Raw genomic sequence first — 21,434 nt, forward strand, 5'->3', positions numbered from 1 at the left:
CAAGACAACTAGAGATAACTAGAGCTAAACCCCTCCAAGGTGCTCCCACCACCCCCTGAACACCTTTCACTGTAAGTTTAGCTTACAAATATTTGGAGATTTACAACTTTTTGAGGGCAGGGTACGTGCACATCAGTTTCAAAGACACAGCTCTAGCTTCTGACACAGTGCCTAGCACCTAGCAGTGGCTCAAAATACTTAGTGAATGAATCAGTGAGGAACCTGACACTCAGAACTTACAAGGTTTACCCAAGGTTGCACAGCTAGTAAGCAGTGTTGAAGCTGTGCCTTGGACCCAGATCTGCTAAGTCTAAACCAAAGTTTTGTCTATCTTGGTCCTGTGCCTTATGTTCTTAAATAGATTATACATTCCTTGTGGGCAGGAATGCTATTTCCATCTCTCCAAAGAACTTAGGAGTTGGTGTTGGATAAATGTATCGAATGGATAAAAACAAAATACTCATTGGCTAGGGGAGCTCATTTTTATACCCTTGACTAGATTATTTTTTCAGTATATCTATCCTAAGTATGTCCCCTGGGTTATAGGATAAAGCCTCCTAGGATTAGAGAGAGTGGTTGTACAAAATCCTGTTTTTCCCCAAGGTAAGAGTCATTAATATTCCTGGCAGGGTTCCCGAAGGCTCCATAAAGGAAAGAAGTAGGACTGTCTTGGGCAAGTCTCAAAGCAGAACCCAGCAGAACATGGGGAGCCCAGCCTTCTTGTACGTCTATAAGGAGTCTGTGTTCTGAGTCCCTAAAACATAGCCCCATAATCTGGAATTCCCAATCCAATTTGTAGAGGGTTTTCCAGCCTTGAGTGTATCAGTCAGGATTCTCCAAAGAAACAGAACCACAGGGATCCCTGGGTGGCGCAGCGGTTTGGCGCCTGCCTTTGGCCCAGGGCGCGATCCTGGAGACCCGGGATCGAATCCCACATCAGGCTCCCAGTGCATGGAGCCTGCTTCTCCCTCTGCCTGTGTCTCTGCCTCTCTCTCTCTCTCTCTCTCTCTCTCTCTCTGTGTGTGTGTGTGTGTGTGTGTGTGTGACTATCATAAATAAATAAATAAAAACAGAACCACAGACACATACTCACAATTATGGCAGCTGAGAAGTCCTGCCATCTGCAAGCCAGAAACCCAAGAAAGACTGTGGTATAAATTACTGAGTTCAAAGGCCTAAAAACCAGGGGGATCCAATAGTATAAATCCCAGTCAAGGGCATGAGAGAATCGGAGAGGAGAGGCAGGAAAAAAGTGTGAATTTCTCCTTCCTCCGCTTTTCACTTTCCCACAGTAGGTTGTCCTCCTCAATATGGTAGACATCACCCAATGTATTTACTGAACCCATGAATTCACACCCTCACAGTCACATCCAAAATAATGCTTAATCTGGCATCCCAAGGCCAGTCAAGTTGATACATAAAATTAACCATCACACTCAGATAGCTTCCCAGAATTTTTCTAGCTTAAAGACAATGGAGAAAGATAACTTCATTCATTCAGAACTCAAAAAGAATGGTCTCTGGCGACATGAAGTTCACTAATCAAATACATTAGGGTAAGTCTGACTTCTTCACTTGACTGACCAAATTCCACCATCTAGAAGAGGAAGAAGAATTTCTGACTTAAGTCTTAACCAACTAAAAAAAAATTAGTAATCAATGGCCTGGTCTTTGTGTTTGATGATGATGACAGGTTAGTGTTTCCTTGCTTGGCAGTATGTGGGGACAACAGAAAGTCTCCAGGAGATGTGAGATTGCCCGTTAAATAAGTTCTATGTAAGAAGAACTGCAGTAGAGACAAAGTCTCCTGAAAGAGAATGACTCCCAACCCTCTAAGACTGGATTGAAGGCATAACATAGATGAAACAAGAACACACCATCAGAAATGGAGCTGGCATCCCCACCTGACGTGTGTTCAGGAATGATAGGCTGCCCGTTTCGAGTTCATCACAGCAAGTTAACTACATCCCACACGAGGCTGTGATTGATCGCACTCTCACAACTTAAGGCTAGTCAGCACCAAACCATCTAACTAGTTCCGTTTGTCTGGTTCCAGGTTCACTAAGCAATCTACCATTGACACTTGGCCTGAAGACTGTTCTAGGGGAGGAGACAGGTATAGGCCATCAGAGTGTATTTTATCTGCAGGACTTCTGTGTTTTTCAGTATAAACCAACAAAGTGGCATTCTGTTTTCAGCCGAAAACCTATATACTCGGTTGGAACAAACCTTTCTCAGGCATTGGATCTGCTTTCATGGTGCTGACTTAATCAAGCCTTGAGTCTATAAGGCTAGGAGCAGACCCTAGGCTTCGGGGAGGTCAATATCATTATCGTTTTGTGACCCCCCTTTGGGTCAGTCAGCTCCCCTGGATATGCCTTACTCTAGACCTTCAAATCACATCTTTAACTTCCATTTGAGTTGTTTCTACCACCACCACCACTCCACCAGGAGTATGTTGGGCTACCCTGAACCTCATCTCCCAAAACCAAAGCCATGATTTGCAAGCTATCTGCCTGTGAATGGTTTTCCCTTCTTTGATAGGTTACTTGTTATCTCTGGGGATTAAACCCATAACTCAAGTCTCTGGGCACCTAGCTCTGGTCAAGCGAGTTGAAAAACTCTGGTAGAGGCACCTTGAACACTCTCCATTCCAAGCATCTTACCTGGGGTGGCATCTCCGGAGAGATAGTAACGGCTTACAAAGTTAACAGAGGGGGGTGGTCAGCTTCCCCACCCCCCTCAACCAGAGTCTTACAGGCTCACCTTCACGGCAAGCTTTCCAAGGATGTCAGCAAACACTATCTTCCTGCCTCCTCTCCATGACAATATCGCAGTGCCTCAGAAAGTGCCAGATCCATAGCAGGGGCTCAGGAACTGTTTTGGGGGGGAGGGAGTGAAAGAGGCAGGCAGTTCATTCTCTCCCTTTCCTCATTCCCCACGTACCAGCTCCCGTTACACAGTAGCACAGGAGAGAGCGAGAAGGAGTCAGCTGAGTATCAAAGTATCTAAGGCCTTATGTTTGATAGTGCCCCCACACCCACTCCCCAGGAGATTCTAGAATGTCCACACAGACCCTTTTGGAAAGAAAGATAAAGAAAGCACTCCTGCTGGGCCTCTGGCCAACCCTGGACAAAGCCAGACAGAGCTCCAAGGAGCGGCGGGGAGGAAGGTGTGGACCCCCCAAGCCTGCAAGCTCTGCTGCTCTTGTACACCCATCCACATGCCTGGAGACCCACTGCCAGGGTTGGTGTTTGCCACTCCCGGCACAGAAAATGGTAAGGTAACTTTGTTTTCAGAAAAACAAGTCTCCCACTAAAACATGCAACCCCCGAGCAGAAGAAGCCAGGGAGGAAGAGCAAGAGCGCACCATCAGGGCTTCTGTGTGAAGCTGCTTTGCCCTCTTGCCTGAGACAGCGCCTGTCTCTTCCTCTGCCTTGGGGTGGGAGCCTCACCTCTACCTTCCACGCGGTGCGAACACAGGCCAAGCCCCAAGGCCACTGCCACTGGGGTCCAAGGAGCCTGTGGGAGCACGCTAAGAGCCAGAGACCCACTTTTGTCAGTACCAGCTACTTGCCCAGGTGGCCTTGATACGAAGGTCTCGGCTCGGCTCATTGAACGAAGCCACAGGGCCGGGCCTGGAGGACTGAGAGACAAGAGCCCGTTTTGAAGTGAAACCCACCGGGATGGATGGAGAAGAGCCTCTGGAGTGCAGAGCAGTGTGCTGGGGAGGGGCCTCCCTGGAGCAAGAAAGTGGCCAAATGGTAGATCAGAACCACAGGACCCGCCAGCCTATGTCCACAGCCTCTGAGAGCTCCAGGGCCCCACCGCTCTTCAGTGGGTGCCGAGAGAAGGGTGCGGAAATGGCTGGAGACAGCCCCCCACGGCCTCACGTGTCATCCTTCCTTCCACCTGCCGCCAAAGCAACAGCAACGCAGCAATGTGAGCTTGCCCCCAAAGGCATCGTGCAAAGCCAGAGATGAGACAGGAGGGAAGAGGGCCTGGTGCCCAAATTCCTGCTGCTTCAGAGTTCTGGGGGGGCAAGGGCCTGGTTTCCCCCGAGCCACCGACACGCTGCACAGGGACTTCACACTAACAGCCCCGCTTAGCCTTTGTAGCCCCGTGTGTCTGCTCGGTTTCCAGCCAGGAATCAAAAGCTGCTGCTTGCACCTGCCTTGGTCCTGCTCAGAGAGAACCCAAAGACCCCGTTCCTGGGCACAGCAGGGCTCGGACACCCCCAGACGGCAAAGGCCTGCTTGGACCTAGGAGCCACAAGCAGAGCAGCCACCGGGCATGGAGTGTGGGCCCTGGGCCGGGCACCAAACACTCCAAGGGCCCTCTCCCCTCCAAGTAGAGGCTCTGTGCCCTTTGTATAAAGGGGACGCGGAGAGATGCCTGGGTGGCTCAGTTGATTAGGCATCTGCCTTTGGCTCAGGTCATGATCCTGGGATCCCAGAGTCCTGGGATCAAGCCCTGAGTTGGGCTCCCAGCTCAGGGGGGAGCCTGCTTCTCCCTCTGCCTCTGCCCACCTCCCCACCCCTCTGCCCCACTCATATGTGTACCTGCTCTCTCTCTCTCTCTCTCTCTCAAATAAATAAATAAATCTTTTAAATAAAGGGGACATGAAAGGGTTGAGCCCATGCCCTGGACAATAACCTTCATCCTTCCATCCAGTAGGATCAGTTCATAAAACTAGGACATGGAAAGAAGCTTGTTGCTACAGAAGACAGTTTCCTCCCAGATGTGAAAAGAGAAGCCCCCACACATACCATTTTCTATTGCCTGCCTTACCCCCATCTAACCAAACATCTGCAAAGATCGCATGTCTCTTTCACCCACCTCCATTAGCATCTCCCTGGGTGCTGCTCGAAAACATTTGGCATCGGAAAGGTAGTGGCCAGAAGGTCCAGGCTGCTGGACTCTGGAGTCTTGGCCTGACCTATGAGAACAGTGGCCATTTATTCACTGGCTCCCCTGCCAGACACACAAGAGACAGGGGCTCTCTAAGATGCTCATTTTGTAGGTGGCTAAGAGCCTCCCACCCAAAGCGAAGCTGAAAAGGCATCTGTCTTCAAGGATGGCAGGATCCTCCTCCTTTTTATTTTAATAAGAGGGAAATTAAAAAGCTGTGCAAAGTACTGAGAGGATGGAATCATAAAGCATCAGAAAAAGAAGATTATCCACTGTTGTCCAGGCTAGCCCCGGCAGCCTGGTCAGCAAGGACGAACAGAGGAGGGTTGGCCTGGAGGATTCTGTGGTCCAGCCCTGGCAAGGAGCAACCCCTCCCTAGAAAAACCTGGCCCTCCGCAAGAGCAGCTGTCCCCCGCTATCAAAAAGTAGGGCATTCCTAGGAATCCTTCCCTTAGCCAAAGTGGCATAAAGCAAAGAAGCAATTCCAGTACCATTAATTTATATGGAAAAAATGTTAAGCATTCCCAGACACCCCCGCCAAAAAAAAAATCACCTCTCTTAGGCTTTTCTGATACCTTAGGGCACATCTTGCTAACAGATGCACAGAATAAATTGAGAGGAACCACAGATGCTCAAAGGCAGTTCAAAGCTGGCAGCGTGATCGGGGGAGATGCTGAGCGTGGTTCGCAGGGAGGGAGCTTGGTGGCACCCCTGTCCCAGATCTCAGGCGCTACTGGTTCTATACAGCCCAGTGCAAAGCCACTGCTGAAGGCTATTTCCCCTTTAAGACCTTCCCTAGAAGCTAGAATCCTCTCCAGATTTCCTTAGGTGAGAACAGGTACTAATGTAGTAGAAGCAAAGCAGCGGAACTCGAAATTTCAGAAAGCAGAGGTTCCCTTATGGAGCTGGCCCTCCTTCTCAGGGGCTCTAGAACAGTGGTCCTCGGAGCCAGGTCCCTGGAGCAGCATCAGCATTGCCTGGCAGCTTGTGAGAAATGCAAGTTCTCAGCCCTGCCCCCCACCCAGAAAACCAGGGTGGGGGGGCCCAGCCTGTGTGGTTCTGATCCGCCCTGGCTTGAGACCCGCTGCTCCTGGCACCAAGAGGCCTGCCTGATGCCTCCAGCCCATGACCAAGGCCACAGAGGGCCTCTGCGACCTGCAGGTCAGGACGGAGTCCCCACCCTGGATTCGGACTCCCCGGGCCACCCAGGAATCATGAACATGTTGTCTCCCCGGTCACTGGGGATCCAAGGGTCTCAAAACTCCATCTTCAAAAAAAAAAAAAAAAGAAAAAAAGAAACTCCATCTTCTGGCCAGACTCGGCCTCATGCTCCCCTTCCCAGGCAGATGGCTCCAGGGCTCCCACAGGACAAGGGACTGTCACAGACTACACCAGGTCCATCCTTGCCAAGTGCCTTAAGCCACGCTTGGCCCTTCATGGCACCCCAGGAAACCAGGTCCCTGTCTCTCCCTCCTGCTTCTCCCATGCCCCCCAGAACACGGCACAGCTGGACTCCCCTCTGCACACGTTCATAGGAGCCACAGCTCCTCCAGAAGTGGCTGATCCAGCCCTGCTGGGGCAGGGAGTGAGGGGGCACCCTCCCTGTGAGAAACAAGCCAACATTCCAAGGCATTTAGTCTGACAACCTAATACCACCCATCACCACCCATCATCACCCATCACCACCCATCATCACCCATCACTACCCATCACCACCCATCATCACCCATCACCACCCATCATCACCCATCACCACCCATCACCACTCATCACCACCCATCACTACTCATCACCACCTATCACCACCCATCATCACCCATCACTACCCATCACCACCCATCACCACCCATCACCACCCATCACCACTTACCACCATCACCACCATCACCACCCATCACTACCCATAACCACCCATCACTACCCATAACCACCCATCACCACCCATCACCACCCATCACCACCCATCATCTGCCACTTCACCTGGGCCTTGTTACTAGTGTGACGCTGTTTTAGCACAAAGACGAAACCGGGTTGCAAAAATGAAAACCACAGATCGGATCGATCGCTTGTCAGCGTGGGCATGGAAATTTCTAGTAATCCCTGCCATCCAACAGGAAAGCCATCCTCTTTGGGCAATTGGCCTGTTTTGTCTCTGCAGGAGGAGATGGAAGTTTCATTTCATGGGACCCGCATTTAAGCTCAGGCCACCGTTGTTAGATCAGCGGTTAGCAACCACCCCAGACGGTGGGCGGGCACAGCCTTGGCCTGTCTTACATAGATGTGGTGACCCTGGCCGCCCAGGAGCCAGTGAGAGGCCTGCAAGCTGCTCATGACCCAGTGTTACTTGGGGCCGGGATTCCAGGGTGTCAGCGGATTGGTTGGTTTTAAGTGTGGCGCAGGAGAGCTCCTGGGCGAGGGAAATGAGGGTGGAGGCCTCACAGCTTCTCCACAACTTGGAGCCACTTGTTTACCTCTGTGAAGAGCCCAGCTGACTGCCTGTCTGCTTAACTCGAGAGTCCCTGGAATTCTCTGGAAGCCACTCTGTCCATCAGCTCTTCAGTGGCCACGGCCACAGGGCCTGGAAGGATGGTGTCTGGGGCCAAGCTGCTCTCCAGATGCCACATCGCATTCCCTTCCTTTCTCTGTCCCCAGAAGAACCTCCTTTCGTTCCTCCTTTAAGGGCCTGAAAGGTAAACAGCTTCCAGACTCTTCTACCTCATAACCAAAGCCCGTTCATGGAAACCCAGAGGGTCTGAAAACACACCTGAATGCAATACCTACTTTCCAGAAATACACCGGGTATTCTTTTTGTCTTGCGAGGTCTCCTGTGCACTCACACCAGGGCCCATGCACCTCGCAAGCTGAGCTGCCCCCCAACCCCAGTGAAAAGACCGAACAGAATATTCCCTCAGTCCATGTGTACAGCACGTGCTTTTCAAGCCCGGTGCTGTGCCAGGCCTCGGAGTCCCCACCTGGAGCCCAGCAGCGCCCTCACCACCTCAGTGTGGAGGGCCACAAGCAACCCCAAGAGCAGACAGCCAGATGCACACGTCATTAGGACCCCTGGGAAGGGCTGGGGACGAGTGATATGCCATGCTGGAGCAGAGGAGGGACCACTCAGAGCAGCCCCTGAGAAGGGACATTAAAACCAAGACCTCAAGGGCAACTGGAGGGCTCAGTGGTTGAGCATCTGCCTTCTGCTCAGAGTGTGACCCCAGGGTCCCAGGATCGAGTCCCACGTCAGGCTCCCTGCATGGAGCCTGTTTCCTCCTCTGCCTGTGTCTCTGCCTCTCTCGCTGTGTCTCTCATGAATAAATAAATAAAATCTTAAAAAAAAAAAAAAAGAAGAAGAAGAAGAAATTTCTTAAGGCCAAGACCTCAAGACCAGAATGGGCAGACAAGGGACCTGGGCCGAGGGCCCCACCGGCCAGGAGAGCAGATGTGGGCAGTGTCACACGGGCTTAGGGAAAACCAAGAGTTCCCTGGAGCGGCCCAAGGGAGGGGGTGAGGAGGGGAGCAGAACAAGGGGAAGCTGGAAAGGAAGGAGGGTGGGGCCTCGATGACAGACAACCTTGGGTTCGAACCCAGGTCCCAGCCCCTCAAGGAGCAGACAGCCTGAGGCAAGTCACTTGCCCTCCCTGAGCTTAAAATCCACGTCCTTCTCTGGAAAATGAGGACCATAGTAACTTTCCCACGTGGCTGCTGTGGACCGAAAATGAAATGGCGACTGTAAAGCTAAGGAACCACGATACGTGATCATGAAATAGAAGGTATTACTGCAAGCTGCTCATCTCCTCACGATCCTTGCCCACCTGTGGCAACACTAGGGAACCACTGGGTGAGAAGACACGAGGCCCGAGAAGAAGTACTGAGACGTTTAGGAGATGGGGGGAGAGGGGGATGATTCCAGAACCTCAGGAGTCTGATGAGTGAGCACCTCCCTAACCTCAGTGGGGGCCGGTGATTTCATCAGGATTGCTGCGGATCCTTCGCCTCCCCTGTAACTGCGTTTGTGTTGCATCAGTACCACCACGAGGTGTCCTGTTCATTTTCTGTTGCTTTCATAACAAACCATCACAAAGTTTGTGGTTTAAGAGAATACAAATTTATTATCTCAGAGTTTCTGTGGGTTACGAGCCCCACACGGGTCCCACTGGGCTAACATCGAGCTATGGGCCGGGCTGTGTTCCCCCTGGAGGCTCCAGGGGAGAACGATTCCCAACCCACTCAAGTTGTTAGATAAACAAGATCAGTTGCTCACAGTGCTGGGCCTGAGGTCCCCGTTTCCTTGCTGGCTGGAAGCTGGAACCACACGTGCCTCGTGGAGGCCTTTGTCCGGTCCTTGCTACATCTCAGAATAGCAGTGGTGCAGCAAACCCTCCCCGGGCTTACAATTTATCTCCTCTTCTCCTCCCCCTCATCCCCCACCTCCTTCCACCTCTCCCCTTTCAGCCAGAGATAGTTCTGCTTTTAAGAGCTCCCACGATTACACTGGGCTCACCGGGGCCCAATCATCCATGGTAATCTCCCTGTTTTAAAGTCTGTCATCTTAATTGCATCTGCACATAATACAAACTATTCATTCGGAGGCTCCAGGGATGAGGGCATGGACATCTTTGGGGGCCATTCTTCAGTCCAACACAGATGCAACACGACTTTCCTGATTCGTAATAGAACAACCTAGACAGTCAACCGGGCTTAATAACCAAGAGTTCTAGCCAGAGGGTTTGGATTCACAGAGCCTGAGAAGAAATGACAGGAACACCTCAGAGCCCCTGGGCAGGACCAGAAGGTAAGCGAGCCAGCCAGAAATTCTGGACTGAGGCCACAGGACAGAAAACCAGCTCCATGAAAGAGCAGTGGTGGATGGTGGATGCAGAGTTCCTGGCACAAGGCAGAAACCTAGTGAGTCTAAGGGGTACAGGATGGGCAAAATGGGCAAAGGGGTAGGTGGGCCTTCCAGGTGTGGGATGAACAAGTCACGGGATTAAAAGGCACAGCCCAGGGGAGGTAGCCAACAGTATTGCCGTAGCTACACTTGTGAGCATGACATACAGATTTGCCGAATCACTGTGTTGTACCCCTGAAAGTACTAGAACGTCATCAACTACACTTCACTTAAAAGGAGTGAAAAAAAGAAGAGGAAAAATCCTACTTAGCCTACCGCCCAAGATCAAAGCAGCCTAGCGCAAGGTTGGCTAGATGTTGGGTCTTTAGAGCTCCTGCATTAGGAGCCCTTGGCATTTTCTGACTGCGAACAGGGTGCTCAGAACCTGCAAGTTGTCTCCCAGTGTCCCCGGCTGGAAGAACTTTGGTTTGAAGGGAGAAAACAAGGTAAGTCCTGACAGCAGGAAATATGGCAGACATAATTCACGGATGCCCTTGTCCTAGCAATTTTCCTTCTGTATTCAAATACCAAGAGGTAGAAGAATCTTCTAGTTAGTTCATGGAGATGCCCATTTGCTTTCTTGGTCTTTGATTCGTGTGTGTGTGTGTGTGTGTGTGTGTGTGTGTGTGTGTGTGTCATTGACTTGTAAAGTTACCCCTCCCTTTCAGTCTCTGGACCTGATGAAAAGCTGATTATACTGCTCTACATTATAAAGGTGAAAAATGTAAAAATCTATAATCCACGGGAAAGATTAGAGGCAGCAGAGCCCTTCCTAGAGCATAGCACCTTGGTGTAACTGTTTGGGGTCATATCACCCAAGACACCAACAGGAGGATGAAGGAGGTGATTCAGAGAACAGACTTTCTAGAAAAAGAAGAGAAACCTCATCTCCCAGCACCCTCTCCTGCGTCACCACAGACAAAGGAGAGACAATTGTTTCAGCTTCCAAACAATAGTCCTTGTTCTTTTCCGTACTCCCCACTCCCACTCACTTCCTCATCTCTGAGGCTGTTTTTCCGTCTGGCTTCTCTCTACTCCCCCAGCAGTTCTACTGACGACCAGGCCAAATGTTGACTCTCGACTTCAGTGTTGCCGTGGATGTTTATTTTAACTAGGTTTTCCCAGAGCAGGATTACTACAGGTTGGGGGGGGGAGGGATACCTGTTCAGTGCGGCCAGCTCTGCCCCCAATGCCCTCGGGATGGCTCAGAACCCCAGTGTAAGAGACACACTTAGCAGTCATTTCGGGCCCAAGTCTAGGTCCTCCTGTGGATTTCCACCACTTGGCAGCCGTGACAGGCAGAGGTGGAAAGAGGTGAAGCCCAAAGTACTAGAGTCCTGTGGAACCCGCCGAGCAGGGTTGGGGGGTGGTCAGAGCAGGTTCTGTGGAAGGGCCTGGAGATGAAGTTGTGGGTGGGGTGTTGAGCTAACCCAGCTCTTCCGGCAGCTGGCTGTGTGGCCTCTGGCAGGTCACCTCACCTCTCTGGAACCCAGTGTCTTCAACTATAAACCAGGGGCTTGGGATTAGATAGGACACCTCCCAGCTCAGTGAGCCTCTGAGCCTATCATGCAGCTCACCTTCTCCGATCCTTGACAAAACAAGCAGCCTATGAAGGGTCTGGGAAGTAAGGGGATTTCACATCTAAAGCCCCAATCAGGGACGCCCGGATGGCTCAGGGGTTGAGCACCTGCCTTTGGCCCAGGGTGTGATCCTGGGGTCCCGGGATCAAGTCCCGCATCGGGCTCCTATGGGGAGCCTACTTCTCCCTCTGCCTGTGTCTCTGCCTCTCTCTGTGTGTCTCATGAATAAATAAATAAAATCTTTAATAAACAAATAACCCACAATGACACACTGGGGAAAGACTGGCCTGTGCCCTACTGCTTCTTTTTCCCAACACGGGCTCTGCAGTTCGATTAACTTGCTAGAACATTGTGCTCCAGTATCTAATGCGCCCACCCCAACGAGACCGCAAGCTCCCAGAGGCCAGGGTGGTGTCGTCGTCCTCTGTACCCACGGCTGTGCTTCCCAAGCTCATCACGACCGAAAATAATACAGATGTCAGGACCCAGTCCCAGCTTGCCTGAATGACAGTCTCGAGGAGCAGGCCAGTGTCCCTTTCAAAGGTTCCCTGGGTGACTATACTGAGAAGCCAGCTTACAGTGGGTCCTGGATTTGTCGAAAGCACCCGGAAGTCCAGACACCTGGTAGACTTGATGGGAAAGAGAAGGAGAGAGGGAGGCTCCTCGCTGCCAAAAGCGAGAAGCTGTCTGGCTGTCCAGGCCCAGTCTTCCTGTGCTCAGGTTGGTTTTTTCTGGAATGGCTACACTTGTCCTTCAGGATCATAAAATAAGGGTTATTTATGGGGTGACAAGCACCCTGAATTAGGAACGTGATGAGGCCAAATTCCTCTGCCAGCCCTGAGGTCCAGGGAAGGGGATCTGCCCTCTTAAGCCTATGGATAAGAAGGCGCAGCTACACTGTCTAGACTCGGGTTGGCTCCAGAACGCAGTGGCTCGTGGAGAAGGGGAAGCCAGCAGGGAAGGCAGAGGCAGGAAGGAGAGTGGAAAGGCGGGAGAGGATTCTGATCCTATCTCCCCTCGGTGATCCCGGAGCCGATCCCGGAGAAGAGCCATCCTGGGCACCTGCCCTCGGCCTGCTGATCACCATCGGGGTTGCCTCGGTCCAGACGAGCCTCGCGGCCCATAACACGGGCCAGAGACGGACTCGACAGCAGCCACTGTAGCTCTTTCCTCCCTCCACCGCTGGCCGGCGTGGGACCGATGCAAAGGAAGGGGAGCCAGCTGCCAGCTGCAGGGGACGGAGGCAGCCAGGACGAAGGGCAAGGCCCTGGCCATGAGGAGGTCATTTTATTTAAAGATTTATTTATTTATTTATGATAGACATAGAGAGAGAGGCAGAGACACAGGAGGAGGGAGAAGCAGGCTCCATGCCGGGAGCCCGACGCGGGCCTCGATCTCGGGACTCCAGGATCATGCCCTGGGCCAAAGGCAGGCGCTAAACCGCTGAGCCACTCAGGGATCCCCAAGGAGGTCATTTTAAATCAGGAGACTGGTATACACATGTCAGAGCAACTCGTAGCCCCACAGCCCCAAGGTCTGCAGCAGCAGCAACAAGTAGGGGTTTGGTGGTAGAGGGAGGTTAGGGAAGCCACAGCTCAGTTCCTGACCATTCTAATCTGGGGGGTGGGTGGGGGGAAGCCCTCCACCGGAGGAGATCACACTGGAACCTCAGCTGGAAAGGCCAACAGCATTAACAGCCTTAATAAGCTCACAGGTCTCCACCTGTGGTGGGCACCAGACTCTCCTGGAGAACCTTGTTAAAATTCAGATTCCTGGGCCCACCCACAGAGGGCCTGGCCCTATCGCCAGTCTTGACCCTAAGCCCTGGAGTTCCGGTGGGCAGGGGGAAGCTGGCATCTCCCTCTTGCTCTATTTCCGCATCTTAGGAAACAGATCCCACTCTTGGCCTCCACCCAACAGGTGCATCGGCTCAGAGTCGCGTGGCCCCTGACTGGCGGCGGTGAGGCCGACCTCCTGGAGGGCCGAGCTGCCCCAGATGCCTACAATTTCAGTCACAGTTAATCCCATACTGACAGGTTCTGGTTCTGAAATGGTCCATAGGGAAATAGCCCCGGGGATGCATCAGGAAGGCAGCTGATACTTGAGAAGTCACTGAAAATGTGACCAGGATTGGGTTACCCCCTTTGAGCTGCTCAGGTCAGATTTCCAGATGCAGGGAAGGCCTTCTGGGGACACGGCTTCAGATTGCAGTGTTACCCCATTGCAGTGTTCTATTTTGGACCGTCATATTGCCTTGCAAAGAGAGAGAGCGTGTATCTGTGTGTGCACGTGTGTGCGCACACATGTACTTGGAAGTACAGATGTTAAGGCACCTCATAGGTGTACAGCAGCAGTAAGGCCCTGGGTGTACAGGCATAGGTCTCTGAAGATCATTGTTCACTTTTTCCTTCCTTTTACCGAGGATAAGACATTTTTACTTTCTAAGCTTTGATGGAGCACCTCCCCGGTATGTGGGCACCCTTAGACTACCAGAACTTACAGTCTAGCTAAAGAATTCTGCAAGATAGGGATGCACGTCACTTGACTTCTTTTGACTCCATTCCCAGTTTCATGGCACTCACAGAGCCCAGACCATTCCCGTTTGCCAGGATTTACTGACCAGCTATTATGTGCCCCATATTGTGCCAGGTGCTATGGAGCACACCAAAAAAGCGTGATAAATACTTGGGGAGCTAAGTTTAGAAGGCATAAAATTAATCAGAGGAGAAAAGAAGACAAATTTGTAGTGACAATAATTTGTGCATAATACAAGTATCTTTCCCCCAAATCATAGTTTTTCTCAAGTCAGAGTAACAAATAGTCCCCTAAAAGGAAAAAAATTTCAGAGACCTTCCAGGGTGACTTAAAATTTTTATAAGGTTACTTGAATAAGTATAAACATAAAAGGGACGCCTGGGTGGCTCAGTGGTTGAGCATCTGCCTCCAGCTCAGGTTGTGATCCTGGAGTCCTAGGATCGAGTCCCACATCAGGTCCCTTACATGGAGCCTGCTTCTCCTCCTTCTGTCTGTGTCTCTGCCTCTCTCCTCTCTGTTTCCCATGAATGAATAAATAAACCCTTTTTTTAAAAAAAAAAAAAAAAAGCATAAACAGGGATCCCTGGGTGGCTCAGTGGTTTAGCGCTTGCCTTAGGCCCAGGGCCTGATCCTGGAGACCCGGGATCGAGTCCCATGTCAGGCTCCCGGCATGGAGCCTGCTTCTCCCTCTGCCTGCGTCTCTGCCTCTCTCTACTCTTCTCTCTCTCTCTGTGTCTATCATAAACAAATAAATAAATAAATCTTTAAAAAAAAAGCATAAACATAAAAGTTGGTATAAATGCTTTAAATTTATAAGCACCCAGGCAAATTTTTAAATTACATGCCACGAAAAAATTCCTGAAAAGCCAAATAATTTTCAAATTAGCAACACCAATTCAATGATACTGTTTTTGCTGAAAGTGAATTAGTGCTCTTTAATAATAGAAAGAGAGAGCCTCAGGACTGGTTCTTATTTAATCGCTGGCTTTGTATTTTGACTTTGAGAATACTAATTCAGAGAGCGCTTACTTATGGAAGAGTGCTGCTCAAAATGATACTCATGATTATAAGGTTTTGCCTCCTAGTTCAGAATAATCAAACCTCACACTTAACCAAAACTTGCCACATGCAATTCTCAGCTGCCTCTTTTAGTGATGTATCATCTGATAACACTGTAAAACTGTCTAATTCAGTTGAACATGAGATTAGCATTATGACACTCTTGAATCTGCATTGGACTTAATCCTACTATTGCCTGTATTCACAGAAGAACACTTCTTTGTTGTAAATTTACTACTTTACTTACATTTAATAAGCTACAAGTTGCAAAGTATGCAACTCAGCTGAACCATGGCATATCTGGCTTTTACATGTCAGCTTGACTAGGCTAAGGGGTACCCAGAGAGCTGGTCATAACAAACAAACACACACACACAAAGATGATTTCTGGGTGTGTCTGTAATGAGGTTTCCAGAAGAAATTAGCATTTGAATCAGTAGATGAGTTTTTTTTTTTTTAAATTGCTCTCACCAATGCAGGCGTGCATCATCCCATTCATCAAGGGCCTGAATAGAATAAAAATGTGGAAGAAGAGTGAATTTGCTCCCTGCTTGAGCTAGGACATCCATGTTCTCCTGCCCTTGGGCATCCGCACTTCAGTTCTCAGGCATCAGATCTCAGTCTGGGAGACTTACATCATTGGTTCCCCCGGTTCTCAGGCTTTTGGGTTTGGACTGGAACCACACAACCAGTTTCTCTGGGCCTCCAGCTTGGAGATGGCAAGTCATGTGACTTCTCAGCCTCCATAATCATATGAGCCAGCCCCTCATAATAAACTTCTTTCTATATATCTTTACATATCCTATTGGTTCTGTTTCTCTGGAGAACCCTGCTAATGCCGATGCGAAAGTGCAGTGGTACAGGCGCAAGTTCTTTGGCCTCCAGCGTGCTTCCCCAGCTCCACGTTGGAAGAGAACACAGTTCTCCCCCCCTCAAACTTCCTTATTTGAAGCTACAAAGCTTCATTCATACAACCACTGTGACTTCATTTGACTTTCACTTGGCACAAATGGGATTGGGTACAAAAATTGTAAATGCCAGCATGAAAATATTATGACAGCTTCGAATGATCATCCAGGAAATCTTAGATTAACATTTTTACATTTTCACTGAATTAAAATTATAAAGTTAAAAAAGTGTTGTAAAACAATCAGAAGGGGCATCTGGGTGGCTCAGCCAGTTAAGCATCTGCCTTTGGTTCAGTTCATGATCCTGGGGTCCTGGGTTGGAACCCCAAGTCAGGCTTCCTGCTCAGCAGGGAGTCTGCTTCTCCCTCCGCCTCTGCCCCTCCCCCTGCTAGTGCTCTCTTTTTCTCTCATATAAAAAAATAAAATAAAATCTTAAAAAAAATTTCAGAAACCCCTGAGAACGCTGAGATGCACCCATTACCCTTCACTCCGACCTTCCAGTTCCCATTTCTCCATGCCAGGCTTCACTGGAGCATACTCAAAACTCAGGTTCATTAAAAATATGAACTTGACATTGAAGGGGAAGAGATAAAGCTGAGCACTACATGAATAGGACTTTGTCAGACTGCAAAGGGAAAGCATCTAAGGTGTTGAGCCCTCCACATAAGGTGCAGCCTTCATACCTAACCCAGTCCTCAGACCTGAAATCCCCCTATCTCTGCTCAAAGCATCTCCTTTCATCCCAAGTCAAGAATCTCCAATTATCTGCTGGGAAAACCAGAGCCCTGTGCACCAACAGTGACGTCAACGTCCGCCACAACCTCCTCTACCCCTGTTAGTACTATTCTCAAGTCTACCTCACGTAGTCTGGAGGCAGGTCCTGAGAACTTTCCTAGATTGCCACTGATGGCCACTAACACCTCAATTCCCAAGAGCAGCCCGATGGATTTGGAATTCCCACTTTCCTAATGGGTCCAGCAGAATCTTCTAGGTTAAGTTGCCTTTGTGATCTCTCATCTGAAAGATTATGTACTGTTTCTTCAACCATTGGATCTGTTGAAACAGGTCCATTATACACACACACACACACACACACACACAGCACAGCCCAAACAATGCTCAAAGACAGTAGCTTCCACTGGGAAGATAATAATCTCCTAGGCACCATCTCCATCCATGAGGACAGAAAATCCTATTACTATAAAGAACAGTGTTTACTTTCTTTCTCTCTTCTTCGCCAGCTTACAGAATGAGAAAAAGATCACACGTTCCTTAGTAGCTGGTCCCTCAGAACAAGAAAAGCTGTGAGCTGACCCTTCTAGTGAGAACTCATCTAAATTATTTGCCAATGGCTTTTGCCCTCTTGGTGACTGGCCATTGAGGGAAGGGAAGGCTGTGAGGTTCTCTTCTAGTTATAAGGTTTATAGCTTCTCAAAATAGTGGGCAAACATCAACAGTTTCTGAGTTATCAAGGAGGCTTCATGAACAAGGGAAGGGCTGAGTCGATATTTGAAGAGCAAGTAGGCTCAGCATAGATGTAGTGGAGGTGTGGGTTGGGGCAGGTGAAAGGAGAAGAAAGAGTGAGATAAAGGCATCAAGGAAGGCAAAGAACCTGCCCTGGGCCAGAGGGTGTGAGGACACTGGGACAGGAGGAAATAGAAGAACATGGGAATAAATAACTAAGGTGGGCAGATTATAGGGCCACTAATGTAACAAACTCAGTTTGGGCTGAGTCCAAAAGGCCATGGGAACCACTCTATTTCTGTGAGTAGAAAAGAGAGAGTTTAGAAATGAAGTGGTATCTGGGACAGATATATCTGACAGTGGTGGACAGGATGGGTTGGTCCAGACACAAGTTAAGGAGTTACTGCAATAATTCAGGTAATGAAGCCTAAATTGTTTGACTCTAGTTCCAAATGGGCAAGTGCTGGGTCACACTGTGATTGACCCGAAGTCCACAAGTGTGCCTCTCAGACAGGAGAAGCTCACTTCTTCAACTCAGATAGGCTAAAGCCTACCTTCAGGAGGTATCAGTAATGGAACCCGGGTGAGGACTACCAAAGTCTCCCACTATGTTTAGATGGATACCAGACCTACACGTGTCTGGCTCAAAGAGCCATGATCTTCTGTGTTCTTTTTTATTTAAAAAATGTCACCAGAATATCCCAGCATTTTCCCAGTCTACTCCCACTAGTCTAGAGCAACACAGATACGAGGCAAGCCCAATAACTCCCAGAATCTCAGGGGTAGGAACACTCCAATGGCACTCCCGTCCTATGCCAGTATCAGCTATCTAGTGCCACAATGTTGTTGTAGAACAAACAACCACAAAACTCCAGTGGAGTACAAAAATAGATATTTCTATTTGCTCTTGAGTCGATGGATTGGCTGAACCATCTTGCTAATCTGAGCAGGCTCACTCATGTGTTTGGCAGATCAGCTGAGGGCCAGCTGGTTTAAGATGGCCCCAGCTGGGATGACTCAGCTCCATGTGCCTCTCAACCTCCAGGAGCTAGACCAGTTTTGCTCACATAAGGTAGCAGAAGTTGAAGATGAGGAAGAAAGCAAACGAGTTTTCACAAGTCTATACTTCAGTCTAATTTGCTCCCATCCCATTGGCCACAGCAAGTCACACATCCTGCAAAGCCACACACAAAGGGCAGAGATACAGAGAGTTCGTTAATGGGGACCATTGATGACATTACTGTATCACCATGCCAGAAAAAGACTAGAAGAAATTTGAATTCCTTTTCTTCTAAGATTTTATTTGTTTATTTGAGAAAGAGAGTGAACACACAAGCAAGGGGAGGGGCAGAGGGAGAGGGAGAAGCAGATTCCCTACAGAGCAGGAAGTCCCATGCAGGGCTCTATCCGAGGACTCCAGGATCATGACCCGAGCTGAAGGCAGACACTTAACCAACTGAGCCACCCAGGCACCACAGAAGAGATTTGAATTCCAAAAGCAGATCAAGACCTGGATTGAGGAAGGAAATCTCCATGGTGATGTTAGGAAGGAAATGGTACAACTGGCCACCAGGAGAAGTGAACCTTTAGTGTTAGAAAGACTGATGAGCCTTGGGGCACCTGGGTGGCTCAGTTGGCTAAGCAATCCAACTCTTGGTTTCAGCTCAGGTCATGATCTGGGATTGAGCCCCGTGCCATGTTCTCTGCTCGGCAAGGGATCTGCTTGAGGATTCTCTCTCTCTCTCTCTCTCTCTCTCTCTCTCTCTCTCTCTCTCCCTAGTTACAAAATGGGTATATAAATCTTAAAAGAAAAAAAAAAGAAACATAAAAAAAAAGACTGATGAGCTTCAAACACACCCCAAGAATGAGGGCTCATTCTTGCCTCTCGGCACCTATGGGCAGTGTGAGCATGGACAATGACTGGCTATTTTGGTCTTCATTGCAGGTGATCACAAATACTTTTGCTTTCCCTACCAACTGGATTCTTCCCTTCTGCATTCATATATGATCTATTCACCTCTCTCGCTTGACTTCATATGCCTCTCCAGCCAGGCATTCTTGAAATATAAGGAGGAAAAGGAGTAGATGGTGACCTTCTATGGCTATTCCATTAAACTGGTATAGTAAGATGTAAGTTAGAAGCAGAAGGTCCTGGTCATGACCAGCTGGGGAGAAGAAGACCAGATCTTGACCTGCTTATGTCATTGGAAATACGGCAAAGGTTAGAACATGGTGCCATGGCGTGCCTTTTACTCTTGACCATGAGAGGTAGAATAATCCAACTTATGCAAGATGTGGGCAGCCTCCTCAAACTTCAGAAAAGAAATGAGACATTCACTTTACAAAATTCCCAAGACCCCACTTCCCAAGGATGATTCCTCCTACAAGAAAGATCCTGAGATCAGACCTGTAAAGTTGAAGAAGGCTCCTGGCTTCCTGATGAAACAGAGGAACAACCTGAGGTGAGCAGATTTGAAGCAAAGGGCTTGGGGAACAGCCCTTTGACATGCCCAGAAGCCAGGGAAACTGGCATTGGAGGAAAGTGAGAGTCAATAGCATGGGAATGGCTTCTGGGGAGGATGCAAGAACAGGGCTCAGCTCAGAGAAGCAGAGGGGCAGACCGAGGAGCCATAATCAGCAGGAAGCTCTGCGAACAATCCTGGAGATGACAGCTGGGGGAAACAAGAGCCAGGCCAGTAGGGCATGTGGCCTGTGTTCCAGCCCAGGTCAGGGAGCAAGAACTGGCATCTGTGACCAAAATGGGCCAAAGCAAAAAGCACGGCCTCAGACTGGGGTGCCCAGGGGGCAGCGGACTGCCAAGAAAAATAAAAATTCCAGGGCTGGCCAGTTGGCCAAAGCAAGGCCCCAGGCAAGCGTCGGAGATGGTGAGGGGAGCACCTCAAGTAGATGATCAGTGCCCACACATCTGTGTGGGGCTGGGACAGTGACAGGGACTGTGAGGGCCACTTCCCTCACCTGAGCAGCATTTGCTCCCTCAGATCCCTACAACCAGCAGTAGAATCTAATCGTAGATGTGAAATGCTGACCCGCAGAGCGTAGGAGGACAGACCAGCAGAGGTGATGGGAACAGGAGGGACCGTGCATTCAGAAGCAGGTTGTACAGAGAATTCTTACACCTTCTCTGTCTTCTGTCTGGAGATGGACGAACCTATTGGTCACTTATTAGAAGTAGGGGGTCAGTTATATCCTCTCCTTCATCTGGGAACGTCAAACTCCCCTTCCCCTAGGAATGAAAATAATAACGCTGAGTCATAAGATCCTAGATACATGTTAGTAAGGCAGCAGGCCAGTGACTTTGCCCTGAATATCACTCAGGTCAAACCAATTGCCCTAAAAATTAAAAAAAAAAATTTTTTTTTTTTTTGATTGCCCTAATGCAATAGGCGACAGCCTGCAGAGGAGTCCGGCTCTCTGGCTGCTGGTTCAGCAGTTAGAACGGCGCTCATTGCCTCCTTCTCCTAAGAAGAGAGCGCCACCTTGTGTGGAAGCCCTGAAGTCCAGGATAGGTCAACCCATTATTTTCTTTGAGCTCACCAGGTTTCTAGTAGACCTGGGCCCTCCTGTCTAATTGGCGGACTACACTGACACAGCACATTATAAGCAAAGTAAGGTATCTCTGAGCACGTTAAGCTCTTGCCAGGTCCAGGAGGTGATGCTAAAGATGTACCTGGTCCCTGGAAGGTACCCTTCAGCATAGTTTTTGAAGACCTACTACTCGTCTTCTTCAATTTGGGGCTTCATAGAAGTAGAAACTCTGTGTACCTGAAATTCCCCTATTTAAAGCATGTCTGTGAAGTACAGGCTTCCTACAAGCTCCTCCATTCAAGTCTGAAGCATCCCGGCAGGCTTTCTGCACGAGCGTGTGGGCCAGCCACAGTGCTGCCGTGGAAGCCGGCATCGTGTTGGTGAATCAGCTCTCTTGCAAGAGTGGCCCTGCTTTTGCACCATTTGCTGGTTCCCTTACTGCAGATACTCCCACTGGGGCTGATTTCAAGGACCAGCATGACATCACTGCTCCTGAGCTGCGGGGAGACACATACCACTGGCCCTTCGCAGTAGGTGCAAGCT

Source organism: Nyctereutes procyonoides, unplaced genomic scaffold (genome assembly GCF_905146905.1).
Source record: "Nyctereutes procyonoides isolate TBG_1078 unplaced genomic scaffold, NYPRO_anot_genome, whole genome shotgun sequence".
NCBI lineage: Eukaryota > Metazoa > Chordata > Mammalia > Carnivora > Canidae > Nyctereutes > Nyctereutes procyonoides.